The sequence below is a fragment of the Aulostomus chinensis genome, chromosome 10, assembly GCF_037954235.1.
Source record: "Aulostomus chinensis isolate RoL2024-O1b breed Wild chromosome 10, RoL_Achi_v1.0, whole genome shotgun sequence".
Lineage (NCBI taxonomy): Eukaryota > Metazoa > Chordata > Actinopteri > Syngnathiformes > Aulostomidae > Aulostomus > Aulostomus chinensis.
Window position 1 is genome coordinate 27,078,929 of NC_141329.1, and position 15,100 is coordinate 27,094,028.

General features: G+C 47.9%; 1 protein-coding gene across 5 annotated transcripts in view; it reads right to left on the minus strand.

Moving 5' to 3' along the window:
- The window catches only part of slc8a2b (solute carrier family 8 member 2b), a 132,804-nt gene extending 120,575 nt beyond the window's left edge, over positions 1–12,229 (minus strand). For 3 of the 5 annotated variants that reach the window (XM_086216752.1, XM_086216751.1, XM_086216749.1), the window contains exon 1: positions 11,925–12,228. The gene's annotated coding sequence lies outside the window, so the exon portion shown is untranslated. Of the gene's footprint in view, positions 1–11,924 lie in introns of all 5 variants that reach the window. The other 2 variants (XM_086216753.1, XM_086216750.1) reach the window with 1 other exon arrangement.
- Positions 12,230–15,100: the final 2,871 nt, after the last annotated feature.

The window sequence follows — 15,100 nt, forward strand, 5'->3', positions numbered from 1 at the left end:
GCACCAACCTGAGGATATTCGCCCCCGTGCTTTGTGTGCATGAACTCCATAATGGTGATGTCACAGCTCAAGGTGACAGCCAGCGAGGAGGATGAAGGTGCACGGTATCGTGCACCACCATTCACCCTCAGTGGCCATCCACTCAAATTGGGTTTCCTTCTCTACAATGAAGTTCATTAGTACTGTTTACATAGTTCAGGATAAACTGAGGAAAAGAACTCCTCTTTTATATTTTATAAATTTTGAACCTGAAGTTTCCACAAAACTCGTGGGGTGGCGCTATGAGGACACGTGCCTTTTAATTTAAAAAAAAAAATCTAAAAATACTCGTGGACACAGAAGATCTGGGGCGTCTCAGTGGCTCTTTAGTTGGAAAAAAAAACACGCAGTGATTGATTGAAGCACAGTTCCTCAATCCTACTGTTCACTGAGCGCTAAACAAGCCCCCCCCCCCCCACACACACACACACACACACCAGAGTCCTTCACCCTGCGCCGACTCACACGAAGAAGTCACAGTTCGTTTCACCCGTTCTTCATTCATCCAGACGTTACTGGTGACCCTCTCAGAGGGTGAAGACCCACCAACACGCAGGAAGACCGGAATAAAAGGGTGAGAGAACATGAGGATGGAGGATTGGAAGAAGAATAGCTCCTATTGAGAATAATAAGAGGAGAGAAAAGAGAGACGAATGGAAAAAACGGTGGCGTGATAACACGATGAGTTAAGAGGATGAAGGGAGGAGGCAGTCAACAAGCGAGAGAAGCTGGAATGGAGGGAAGAAATGAGAGGATGACAAATGATATGAAAAAAAAAGTTCGAGGAAAAACTCATTTGGAGGATGAAAGAGGTGCGAGGATGAGAAATGGCCAATAGGAAGAGAACGAATGAGGAGGAGGGAAACGGAGGGGGCATAGTTTACTGCAAGTGGAAGGAAAAAATGAAATGGGAGGACAAGAGGACAAAGAGGTGGGTTAATAGGAAACATAGAGGAGGTGGTGTGGATGGAGGGATGATAAAAAGGAGAATACAATGCGACAGATGATTCATGTGTTCGCCGTAACCTCCCCAGCAGCACTCTTAGTCCCTCTGGAGTCCCCATACACACACACACACACACACACACACACGCACAAACACAGACTGTACCATCCCTCAAGCACAGAGAAAAACAGGCCGACTGATGCACAAACACTGGAGAGGAGGAAGTTTCGGGAGAACGGCGTTCCCGCCTAGATGCAATCAGTGGATTGGCTCATAGCTGTGAAATAAATCCGAGCGTCTCCGGTAAGATAAGGGCTACACAATTAAACGTTGCATCTTGATCACTAGTTTGGCCTCGCCACAATTCCATCAACACAACTGACCGGAGTATCGCTTTTGCAAAACGCAGCTTCAGCTCGTGGAATCTCTGCCCCATTTCCGATTATCCCATCAAGCGCTCCCTGAGCAGTCAGCCACCATGTGACCATCCGGTTGTTGTCGTTGGGGAGCCGATCACAAACCCTGCAGCAGCGGCTCGTACAACAAATTACACAGAAACTGTAAGAGAAATGTGGGTGAAGAGCTTGTCGCCCCGAAGGAGATCGCCATCATTTGTATTTACAACGTGTGATGTCACGCATATCATGAACAAAGAGCACATCTGGAATTAGTCTCGCGCTACCAGACATCAAAGATCTCCTCCTACCCAGGTCCGGGGCTTTATGAGCCCCTGCATGAGCTACAATCCAGGTTCAACCTACCCAGCGCACCTGCAGGTTTCCTGGTTCAACGAACTCCCCCAGCACCAAGCAGGAGAAGCCTGAAGCGTCTTCACGTAACAGCGGACAGCGAAATGTGAAAAAGCCACATATGTAATGACCTTTTTTCCCCTTAAGATGTAAGGAATATGAATCCATAAACACAGCTGCAGGAAGCAGGAGGGAGAGCTGGCAGCCGACTGCGCGAGGCTTCAATTAACCCACTTTTCAGTGTCACTGATCATCATTAAGGCTGAGTGGATCTGATGATAATCACCTTAGATCATAAAAGAATCAATGTTATTGTCGTCCTCTCAGCTGCAGCCGGGTCTTCATAAGAAATGCCGCGTGACACCGACTGGGGTTTCGCTCACTGGCTGAGCACCGCAGGCTCCAGCAGACCCACCAACAGCAGGAGTCACTCACAGAGGTGCCGGGCCGGAGAGACAAAAACCTGCAACTCCTCAGAGCCCCTCCTCTGTGACCGGTCCACTCAAGAAACCCACACAAAATCAAATCTGAAAATCACATTATTATTATTGTTAGCGCAGGTTCCCACCTCCATACACCCGTAGAGTTCTGATGATCCTCCCGGCACACAGCTGGATCTTGTCTTGCAGCCTAACGCTAGCATACCTGTGTCACTGTTGGTTTCAGGCCCGCCGCCCCCTCACACCCACGTCAAACACGTTGCTTTTCTTCATACATTTTGCCACGTCATCTTCTAAACCTTTGCTCTCTGTTTCTACTCTCCATCATCTTCTCCTCCTAGGTCTCATCTCACATCTTCTATCGATTGGTAATTATGTCAGGTGACCAGACCGGCCGTGACCTCCTGGGCTGAGATCGATCACTTACAGATGGCTCTCACACCCACATCACATTCTGTTCAAGCAGGTCTACATGATCCCTCGAGGCCCAAAAACCAGACCGGAACCAGTCCAGGAACGTACAGAAGCACAATGTGCAGCTGCAAAACTTGGTACCTTAGGAGCAGAGTATGGAGGTCAATACTTATCAATATAACCATGATTTTCGCCATCGCTCTGCCGATTTAACTCCCAGCTTCTTCCGTGTGCCTATGTAGAGTTTTCAATTGGTCCTACTTTACTTGAGTGTTCAGTTTTACGATATCTTACTTTTACTCCCTCCATTTTAATATCTCCGCAAAACATTTTTTTTAAACTCCTTCAATTTTCAAAAATGAGGCTTTTTAGTTTGAAAGGATTTCTGCAGAACAGCAGATGGATGAATACAGATTGAGAGAACGTGTGTATTTTTGCCACCTCTGCATCGGCAGCTAGCAGCATTTCATACGACTTTGCCTTCTGAAGGAATTACGCTCCTCCGCCCTCTGATGTAACTTCAAATGTCTCCTGGCGTGTAATGAAATAGAAATGGAGCTCTGTCAGAGGATTCTCCTCATTTGGTGTCGAGGCGTACGATTGGATTCAACAACCAGAGTCACGTCCACACGTTCACCTTTCAGGACAACCCCCCCCCCCCCACCCCCTCCTTTCAGAGGCCACACAAACTAAAGAGTGTGAGTGCATCAATGGACAGAGAGAGCAGTAGCCATGAATATGAAACTGAATTCCTCATCATTCATATTCATGAGGCTACAGAGAGCGAGAGAAAAGCTGCGGAGGAGTGAAGTTACACAGATAAACGACAAAGTGGAGGGAAAGGTAAGCAAAAGGTTAGCAAGTCAGTAGAATGCAAATTCAAGAAATTAAGAAACAGAGGGGGCGAAGCGCTGAGGTTTCAAGGTGAGCAAGAGGGAGGAGGAAGCTTGTAGGTAGCACAGAGACGTGAGAGGAATGGCATTATCAGAGGAAACATGCCACGGGTGCGCCGGCAGTTGTAAAAGCTCGGAGCACAGCGTTACCAGGAGCGACGACTCCCAGCTCACCCCAACAGGTGCTACTGGAGTAACAGGAGGCAGAACTACAAGACATAAAACAAGTTTCTTCCAAGGAAGAATGTAAGAGTTTGTAAAATACAGCCTTGATGACACAAAATCATCAGGTAATGAAGAGCGCATGCGGTTAACTGAGGAGCTCCTCTCAGCAGGCGGCCGCTGCAGCAGCCCTTCAGCTCCCGACGCTTCATAACACACTCGTGCAGCGCTCGACTCTCGACCCTCTACTTTTGCATGTCTTCCAGGTAAAAAAATAAAAAAATAGAAACCTCAAAGTCACAAAGAGCTCATCACTTTTAGGAGCATGTGATCCTGTTAGGTAATCAGTAGAACTGCAGGCTGAGATTCATGTGTTGAGATTATAATTACCTCAGAATCCATTTTGCTATGATTGTTATCCGCCGCATCACTGGTATTTGTTTTCACATTCAGAGTGTGTGTGTGTGTGTGTGTGTGTGTGTGTGTGTGTGTGTGTGTGTGTGTGTGTGTGTGTGTTATCGTGGAGGTTGCGCGGAGGCATTTTGGAGCTCTTTTGCAGCTTATTCGATGTGTGGACGGACTGTCACCACGTTAGTATCACATCCATGCAAGAGGGAGTATCAGACTTGCGAAGGTTTACCAAAATGACACTGAATCAAGACGTGCGATGTTTTAGATCTCAGGCACATTCTCTGGACACGGAGGACCAGAATGTGTGTCTCGGTTTGTCACTTTTTCTTTCAAAAATGCTTTTTTGGAGGAATTAGTATGTATTAGCCTCACAGAGTTCGAAAAAAAAATGTAAAGTGCCCACAAGGCAGACAAAATATTGGTTTAAGGGTAGAAAACGTTAGACTGGAACGCCACATTCAGGCCACAAGCAAAGTCAGTTTGACTTAAATATCTGCATCTCAAAGGGCCTTCTTCTCATGGAGCTGATGTGGAAGTGTAGACCACAGCGCTGACACGTCTACAAAGGGAAGAGAGCTTCACACACAAAGCCATTTTCATATCTGAATGTGCAGCAGCAGTAATAATAAAGCAGTCGTTATCGTAATAATAATAATAACAGCAGAGGTCCATCATCTGAGCTGCCTGTTGTCTTAGCCTGACAAGTTCTGTCGTGCCTTTATCTTTATAATGGCAGCACGTCGCGCTATTGAATGCAGTCATTATTCTCTACGCAGTATTGAAGTCAACTCTGCGCCGTGAACGGAGCTCAGTTGGCTCGCAAAAACGACGTCAAGTGTAACGCCGTCAAGAGCACTCAGCTTGCGTTCGTGTTCAATTAGCAGAACAAGAGCTGGGGCGCATCAGGTTGGGAGGGCTGTTCATGAAACACACGCTGTAACGGCTCTTCTGCTGGGGGGGGGGGACTCAGCCAGCAGGAGGGAAACCTGCTCACGAGTACTCGTACAATAACGTAGTAGCGACTACTCACGAGTCGGAGTACCAGCGTGTTTACTGCAGCTGGTGTGATCCCATCGCTCAGTCCTTATTAATGCCTTCTATGTGTTACTGGCAGAGCCCACATCTCCAACACAGGATTCAAATTAAACATTTGATAATAATAATAATGCACTTTACTGCTACTGATCTGATAGAAACAAAAAAATATATACTTATGCACATACAACTGCTAGTGTTGTTTAGCAGGCGTGTTCAACTAAAACTACTAAATGGCTTTAGGTTGGGAAGTTCAGCGCTAAAGCCTCTTGATCTCCAGTTTAGTTAAAACCAGATAAAAAAGTCCCAGCGGGTATTTGGATGAAAAGCAACAGCGTTACAGCCTGATCACAAGCCGTGAGAGGCTGCGCCCAGTGAAGCCCCTGCTGCGCCCAGTGAAGCCCCTGCTGCGCCCAGTGAAGCCCCTGCTGCGCCCAGTGAAGCCCCTCCTGCAAGTGTTTTCACTGCACCAAACTCTTAAGTACAAGAAGTCCAGGTCCACCTTGCTGGTGTGTTGAAGGCGTGCTGGCACGGGGAGAGGGACCCCGTGTCCCACATCGGAATTTCCGCAAGTATCAGACAGAGGAAGCAGCAGGACAGCAGGAGAGAAAACAGACCCAGAACCAAGGAGCTTCAGCAGAAAGGTCCAAACTGAGAGCTGAGTCACGCAAGGTACAGATTATTTAGGCGCTCATTTGGTCATCAACCCTGCAACCGAGCAGAAGAGTCCCGTCGAGGGGAAGCCTCACCGCACCGTCCTGGCACGCGGCAGCAACAGCAGACAATCCATGAAAACAAGTGCTTTTACTGCACAATGCTGTTAACTTTCCAACTTTATTGCAGCAGCAGATCAAATCCCAGCTGCTCATGGCGAGATGAAAATGGTCCTCTTTCTTTAAAAAACAACATGATGCAACTGCTTTTATGTAATAGGCCTGCTATGCGTTCTCCTATTTGCCTCAAATTGCCCCTTAAGGGGCAAGTAAAGCGGTTTGGATGGAATGAACCCTCTCAAACCACATTTGTGTCGCACTCAGACACACCGGCTGATTTTCTTTCACATTCGTGAGGGTGTAGCTGCTCCAGGTGTCTCATCAGTCACCACTGTGTCATCAGTAATTTCATAAGCAATTTCAGGCGGTGAGAAATGTCAAAGTAAAGTGTGCTCAGTATCACACACTGATCCAATTTCATCCAAACTGCGGGAATCTGCATATCTCACAGCACCCTGGCATAATCAGATCTATAGTTAAAGAGATACTTTCAAACGTACCCAAGTAGGTGTCTTAAGCTCATGAGGACATTCACTCTCTCCTGCATTAATTCAAGGACTCCAGAATGCAGAATGAGCCAGCAAAGTGTATTTAGCTTGAAACTAACGGCCGCTAAAAACAATAAACCTGCCACCCAAAGCAAAAAGTCAGTTTACAAACTCTCGTGCGCCATTTTGTAGAACTGGCATCCTCTTCCTCCAGCCATGGGCTCAGTCCACTTTGATTTCAGCCTAAACAAACTGGGAGGAGTTGGTTCTAGTTCGCATTCTGGCTGGTGCTACTGCAGCCGAGCGCTGAACCAGTGCTGTCAGAATTCGTTTTTTAGCTAAAAACAGTGCTTGTTTGTGAATTGCTGAGCAAGACGCTTGATAAATAAGACACAGATTATACCGGACGGCCAGCCATGACCCACCATTAGCTTCAAGCTAAAGGTATGTGCCTGGAATGTTGGAGTACTTGCCTGGAGTATCACTTTACCGCTCCAAAAATGACAGAGTTCTATTCTTCAAATGCCTGCCTGAAATAATCAATCCCCCTGTCTCCATTTATATGGGCCTAACACCCTCCACGCAGACACCCCTAATTGTACCCTGCACCAATCAGTCGCATCATTTGTGTAATTAAAAACTGTGAGCAGAGGCAGTGGATGAGAGGATAGAAAGGCTGGTGTCCCAGGAGACCAATCAGATGAAGGAAATGGAGGAGGGAAGAAGGAATGGCTGGGAGAGGAGAAGGGGATGGATAATGAGGCGTTGAGAGGTAAACTGGAAGAATGGCGGAAGAACACTTTGACATGGAAGATTCATGTTTTTCACTTCTTCAGTTTGCTGCTCTTTTATGGTCGCAAACTGGAAACCCATCTAGGATGTGTTCTGCTCGAACTGAAGTAATGTGTGAATTATTTATACGTCCACCGGGGAGGTTATGTGAGTGTTGTCCTGTTGGTTTGTTGGTCACAAGGATTTTTTTCTGAAGAACTCCAGCTCAAGAGCAGCACCAAGGTGTTTGTGGTCATGATGGCAAATAAAATATCAGTATTTTTTATTCAGGAGGAATCGGAACCTGCTGGTGAAGCAGTTGTGCAGCCCGGCTAGGACGGACGAGAGCGGACGTCCCACAAAACGGAACGACTTCGCCATTTCAAACGAACCTTTGCAGCCCGACGCGCGGGGGCTCTGGCTGTCCGACGTACTGACAAGAATCCGATTTTCCCATTCAAATCACAACGCCGCACACCTGCTCTCTGTTGGTTACCATCTCTTCTCTTACGTTCTTGCTACCATGAAAGGTTCGTATGCCGCGGCGATGGCGAGTGGGAAAACCCATGAACGCTTCATCAGGAAAAGAAAACCATCAAAAAGACCAGATAGTTGTAGTCGGTCACGTTTGTGTCATCAGGATTGAGACGACATCGTGTTCCTACGTACATAGAAAATAAGGCCTGATGAAATTTACATTTAAATGCAATGCATTTAATGCAATTTAACAATAATGAGAAAGACTGTGTAAAGATGTTCCAGCATTTTCCCTGGAAGGATGTGTGAAAAGAGCCAAGCTCTCTCCACCGGCAAGTTGCCACCTCAGGACCTCGTAACACGGGAGGCCTGTGCTGGGACTGAGAGCAGGAGTGGTGCATTACTGCCCCCACCTCCTACCAGCATTGCCATGTCATGTGTGAACAGTCGCAAGACAGGAATCTTCTGGAGCGGAGCTGCATGTGTGACAGATGAAAATCACCAGAGGTGCCTGGGAGCCATTCCCATTAATTCCACTTCATCTTATCAATATTTCATCAAAAATGTTGTGTTAAATTTAATCAATCTGTTTCCCCCTGCATACTTTAGATGCAGCACCCCCCCCCCCCATATTCTTTTTTCTGAAACGCTGTGGTTTCATAATGTGTTAAATCATTAGAGTAACTATTTTGTTCTATCAAAGGTTGCAGATTATGACAGCACTTGAACGGCCAAGTTGGGAAGTGCATTCATTATATAACAGCCCTGCGCACCACCAGAGCTGCTCAGGCTCCAACACTCAGGCTGTGGGTTGTGCCGGCGCTTTTCCCAACTGTGACTTGTAAATGTAGGCTACAACAGTGAGGCGGGGCGGCAATGAGAGAACAGGGCACACCCCCCTCCACACACACACACACACACACACACCCCTTGGTAAAGGTCAAAAGACAAAAAATCCAGCAAACATATGTCTGCACATCAGTGGCTTGGATGAGGTTATCCAATAAATGCCTTACAGCCATGAAATTTACCACAATGTGGAGAGGAAGAAAGATTTGGAGGGCGTAAGGAGAGAGGGAGATGCAGGAAGGAGCACAAAATGAGGGAGGATGCAAAGGGAGGGGTGAAACTGAGAAGATGGGTGACGAAAGATTGAGAGAAAGAGCCAGGAGATAATGGAGGAGAGACCGAGGAGCGAGAAGGGAGGGGGCGCTGATGAATAATCCATCAGCCAATATAAAAGGTAGCCTGGCGCTCGGCTACTGGACTGAGGGTAAACATGTTGGAGGAGTTGCGTAAAGGGCTGAGGTAAGAAGGAGCGCACCCTGAGCCGAGGTCAACAATCACTCTCATTACTCCTGAGACAAATGAAGCGACCGATTCAGCCTCATCACGACATTCACCTCCCATTACTTCCTTCTGTTTCTAAACATGCTCCACCTCTACGGCATCCCGCAGCCGTTTCCCTTAAAAGATAGATGGAGGGCAGGATGGAGGGGAGATGAATAGCCTCATTGACAGGGAGATGGATGAAGGAAGGGCTGGGCTGAAGGCTGGTGCAGGGAAAACAAGGGAAGCCCCAGAAAACTGCAGAGAATCAGAGAGAGGGAGGGGGGGGGCGAGAGAGAGAGCGGGGAAAAGCCCAGGGAAGCCCTGCTGCATCTGCTGATGATGGGAGGAGGATCCCCACTTCACTCCTCTCTCTCCAGCCTACATGCTGCAGCACTGCTGCCGTAATGGACTCCCTCATTAAAACTGCTGCCAGACTTCAGACTGAATGCATAAACCGTTTTACAATTAGAAACCAGTGATGCGCATCCAACTCTGCACCTTCTACATCATCGCACATACGGTGATCTGCAGAAGAACCACGGAATCTGCTCGGTATTCGTGAACCGACTCAACATCTCCATGCAGCTGCGGCGTGTTGCACCTGTGCAGGAACATGCACGTGAACGCGCCTTCTAGCCTTCATTTTCTGTCCAGGCGGAGCTCTCCAGCTGCACGAGTGTCCATATTAAACAAACGGAGTGCATCATTACACCACAGCCAACAGTGGCTGGTCCCCCGAGATGTCCTCAACCGGAAACCACTGGCCAGTTTAAGCATTCGAATATATACATCATGGCGGAGGGGGGAAGGAGACCCCTGTCAAAAGAAACTGGAGCTTGTCCATGCTTAGGTGACGCCTCCCCCCAGGACACACGCGACTCTGCTGCATCAACGCTGACAGTAAAAGACAGGAAGAAAAGAGGAGTAAGGCCTTCAAGACGAGAGCATATTGGAAAGAAGGATTCTGAATTATTAAAATGTCGCGATGCATTGTGAAGCAGACCAATAAATATCCTTCCTATCAGTGAGGTCAGATTAATTTCAGGGACATAAAATCAGAGACAACCTGGTTGGCTACTGGTACTGAAACACATTTCTGGGCAGTAAAATGAACGTTACAACTCTACTGGAGCCACGTTGACGCTCGCAATATTAGGATTTCTGTCTGAATATTTAAAAATTGGCATTTCGCGCGTTGAAAACGGCTCAACGTGCCATCTGCTGTTTTAAATCAGCAACAGCAGTGATCAGCCTGGTCTCTAATCACAGGCGGACGGTCCAGCTGGACAAAAGCTGCCTGGGAAACAAAACTCTGCAGCATCCAACATCCAAAACCAAGTGTTGCTGGATCCAGTTGAGAGCAGGTGAGCTCACTCGCTGGGCCTGAGAAATTCATCCTACATTGATCAAAATCAATATTACAACTTTCACACGGCTTGACGGGTGAACAAAAATCTATCCAAGCAGGCATTCAGGACCTCTCCCTGACTCCTGCTCGCTACACTTAAAAGCCTCTAACAGCTCCGTATATTTACAGGTCAGCGCGTCCCAGGGAGCCATCAGGAGAGACTGGGGGAAGTGTATAAAAATCATTAGAGGTAAAACCTGGAATTAATCCTTACGCTGATTTGCAGCCTGAAATGTGGCACATCAAGTCGCCTGAGTGCTCGTCTGTTTTCAGAAACATACTTTAGGGGATTGTAAAGCCATAAAAAGACGATTTGTGATGCCATGTTGGAAAAAAAAAAGCCTAACAAGCACCGCCCAGCCACACAGAACTGAACGTATTACTTAGTGGACTGATGCGTCCCGTGCAAAGCCCATTGGATTCGGGGAGCGTTTGGCCCGGCGCTCTCCAGAAGGCGCACGCTTCCCCATGAATCTCCAGTTCATCTCTGACACGACAGGCGGAGGGAGCACCGATCCGCGGACCGGAGCAGGAGGACGCTGGGCTGGGATCACCACCAGCACACCTCCATGCACCTGTCACATCAGACCAGCCAGATGTGAGGGAGAGAAGCAGATTGCTGGGAGCTGAAATATTGATTTACCAATGCTGAGGTGGAAAACCCTCTGCTTCTACTCTCCTTTTCAGCATTTTATGTTTTATTTATTTTGCTTTTTTTTTTTGGCAATTGTATGATTATATTTTAGTCCAACCAGAAGTCCTGCCTTTCTTTCTGTTGACTTGACACTGATCTATGCAGCGGAGAGGCAGTATCAGGGAATACTACAACCTCGACTTGTCTCATTGATAAAACGTCAGGAGTAGAAATTAGAGAACTTGTGCTGCCACAGGAGTTTATAAGATGAGGGCGACATTTTTAGACGCAGCTAAATAAATGTGATGAGCTCTTTACTGCATCTTCAGGTCGCGCCAGCAACAAAGGTGGGAGTTGTTGAAACCCAGGCACCTTGGCTACTGCATCCCAGTCAGCAGCAGCAGCAGCAGCACCCCCCCCCCCCCCCCCCAGAGCACGCAGGGCAGCAACGCTTCGATGGGAGCAAGTGTGGATGAGAGGCAGGGTGAAATGTATAAATCTCACTGGCACCTCAGATGGAAGGGAAACAAGTGATGTTAGGCGAGGAAATGATGCTGATGTTGTCGAGCTTGCAGCCTTCAGGATCAAAATCCCTCCAAATATTGCAGTAATTACCTGTCAAAACACCCCCCACCCCCAGCGCATATATTTAAGTTAATGTTTGTAATTATAAGTGATGTGTAAAGAATCTGAGCTTTAACAGCCCCCCCCCCCCCCACACACACACACACACACACCACCACCACCACCACCAGAAAGACTACTTCTCACAGGTTTCTTTTTTTTGGCACCACAATTTTGCTCCCCATGGTCGTGGAGAGCCGGAATCAGCAGCCAGTGAAGTCCGCATGGAGCTGTGCAGGCACACAGGAGCGAGTGCGCACGGCAAACACAACACGCACACGCCGAGGGGTCACAAACGCAGCAGATTTGTAACGGAAATGAGCCTTACCGGTTGTTCTAGTGCCAGCGCGTACTCGAAGCAAGGAGCATAGTGTCTGCTGTTAGTAGAAGAGCCCGGGAGAGAAAACTGTCCTCGGTGCTGCGCCCCGCCGCCGCCGCCGCTCCGACTGCTGCTCGACTCTCTCCGCCTCCCTTCCCTTCCCTTCCCTCTCTCTCTCTCTCTCTCTCTCTCTCTCTCTCTCTCTCTCTCTCCCGGACACACGCAACTAAATGCATACATACACAAACACACACAGACACACACACACACTCCCCCTCCCGCAGTCTGTCAGTACACACACACACACACACAAAAATAACACACACCGCGCGCAGCCGGGCAGAGTGCTGGAGAGCGCGCGGTCCTCGGGAGCACGCAGACGGACAGGAAAGAGGAGAGGTTAATTTAAATATGCTGAAAGGAAAGAAGGGATGAAAAAGAGGAGTCCAAAAGGAGCAAAAAAAAACTGGAGGAGAAGGAGGAAAGAACACCGACGATAAAGGACTTAATTAAGCAAGGGTTAAAGTTGCGGTGCTGCATTTAGAACAAACATAAAGCGAAGGAAGTCAAAGAAAGAACAGAGAGCAAAAAAACAAGCAGGAGGAATCATAAAAGGAAAGCAGATATAAGAAGAGGAGACCTAAAAAAACGAGATGGATGTGGAGGGAAAGGACACGGAGAGATAAGGGACTGGAGAAATCAGGGTTACTGACAGAAATGGGATGAAGGGCAGGAGGTGGAACTGAAGCGTGACAGAAAAATGCAGGTGAGGAAAAGAGGGGGAAGATACAGGAAACAGTACGAGTAAAAGGTGAAGAAGAAGAAGAAAAGGATGAGATAGAAGAAGAGAAGAACAGAGGAAAGAGCTAATTGAATATTGACTGCAACACGCTCTGCAGCCATGGTGGATACCCTGGGCGAGCCTGGTGCTTCATACTCCACATTGCCATATAACCGCCTATCTGACACAATTTTTGATGTTAACGTCTCAGAGGTTTGCATTTTTCCATTAACCTGATAACAGAAGTGGGGGAGCAGTCGAGGGCCTTCAGGAGAGGAGAGGTCTGGATGGGGGAAGCAGAAAAGGAGGCATTTATCAAGGTATTGAGCAGGGCCAATTACTTAGCCGGCGTGCAACCGTTGAGGCTGTGTTCTGACTGCCAAGGCCTGCTGACCAAGCAGGCAGCAAGCACAGTCGATCAGTCAGCCAGTCTGTCTCAATAAAGACGCCTTGCACTGAATCTACCTCCCAGAGTCCATCACACGGAGTCTATCAGGGTCGCTGACGCCAGCTTTGAAGGTCTTCACTTCGTTCCCTCTTCCCTCCTCCGTGTGACCTTCCCACTGAAAGAAAAAGGAAAAAATTTTAGTTTAAAGCTCAAATTATATCCCCGGGAGATGTGGAGATTCAGGGAATTTCAAAATGTAGAAGTTCTTTGGTCGCATTTGTAATTTCCCCATCTCGTCTGGCACTTTTCCATCCATTACCATCTATTGTGCGAAGCTAACTAGCAGCAGCTCAGTCTCGTGCGGCTCTGGTGAAGGATCGACAACAAGCACATTTCCCAAAGGAAAAAAAAAAATTGCGGCAAAGACTTCAGTTTTTTTGACACAAGCCAGTGCTTTTCAAATAATAATTCAAACAAAAAAGGCTACCAGCATCACCGGATTCACTGGTGGGCTGGTGAAGGGGCTGCAGAGACACGGAGCCATGTCAGACGCGGCGATATTGATTCCCATCTTGCACACGTCAGAATGAGCAGCCAGGCTACGTGCTGGTGGAGAATCCACTCAAGCTAGGCAGCAGCTGGTTAATGGCTCTTAAGTCCATCCGGCTCATCAAACCAATTTAAGGCCTGTTTAGCTCCCGCAGACACACAGACTCGTATTCTCCTCCTCAGCTCTGTGCACACGAGCTAAATATAGGTTTGATGTTGGTGCGGAACCATCTTGAATTTCCTGCCCTTTCCTGAAACCAAACCAATCACACTCGCTGTATGGCGGGTTAAGTTTTTGCGTTCAAGAGACATTTTGGAGGAAGAGATGGCGGGCCTCCCCCTGGACAAAGCTCAGAGTGAGGCCTCACACTTTCATATCATTCCGTTGATGTGGTTTGCTACATTTGTGTGAACCCAGCAAGGAGAACGGACCCGCATGCAGCAGCAGGTGTTAGCTCAGGTATTTAATGCAGGAAAACCAGACCAAGGAGTTACAAGAGAGGAAAAATGTCCCACCGAGAAAATCCAAACACGTTCCACATCCCCGGAGTCAGCTTCAGCAGCCGGGGTCTGACCCTTGGAGCCCACTTGGGCCTGGTGGTTCTCCCTGCAGATGGAGGTGAATCCATGTAGCTTCTTCTGGATGTGGCTGGTGGAAAACCCGGCCACCGGGCAGGCACTCGTCCGGCTCCAGGCGGGGGATACTGGGCTTCCTCTGGGTCGGGTCCCAATGCTCCTCTTCCAGTTTTCATCGGAGCTGTTGAGAACAGTTCTGAGTCCAACCCCTCACCTGAGACCCGTTTGCCAAGGGAGACCCGACCAGGACCTGGACCAGGACCACGGTGCTCTGGATGACGCAGCTGCCTGGTTCATCCGAGCACACGAGCAGGTGAAGACGATCCTCTTCAGAAACCATGACAGCAGAGACAGACCGAGCCTGAAAACACAAAGAGAGCCCATCAATAACTCAACACACCTGAATGAAACAAAGAGTGGAAGTCTACCTGAACTTTCAAAATAAAGCAGGAAATAATAAAAGACCGATACAGAAATCCAGAACTGTCAAAACGGAACATCAACAGTTCCGATGAGACTGTGATGCTTTATTTAAAACTGGGAAATTGAAAGACATTCTGGACTTTTAACTGGAGGACATGCTGGAGAGTTTGTTGACGGACATATTCGAGAAGTTTTGCTGTTGCCAGCCGACAGTCTCCGTTAGCTTCAAGCTAAATGGATGACTCTCGTGTCCTCTTCATTCCGTCCACTTTGACATATTTCTGGCTTTTTTTCTTCCTTCACTGGTCCCTTTTAAAAGATGCAGCACATGTTAAAACATGTTAAATGTTAAAATTTTAGACATATATTCATATTCAAGTGGTTTCTACCTTTGAAACTTCTTGCCCTTGTGCGTGTGCTGCTCCAGTGTTGTGTCAGCAGTTACACTTATACGCTGATGGGGCTCCG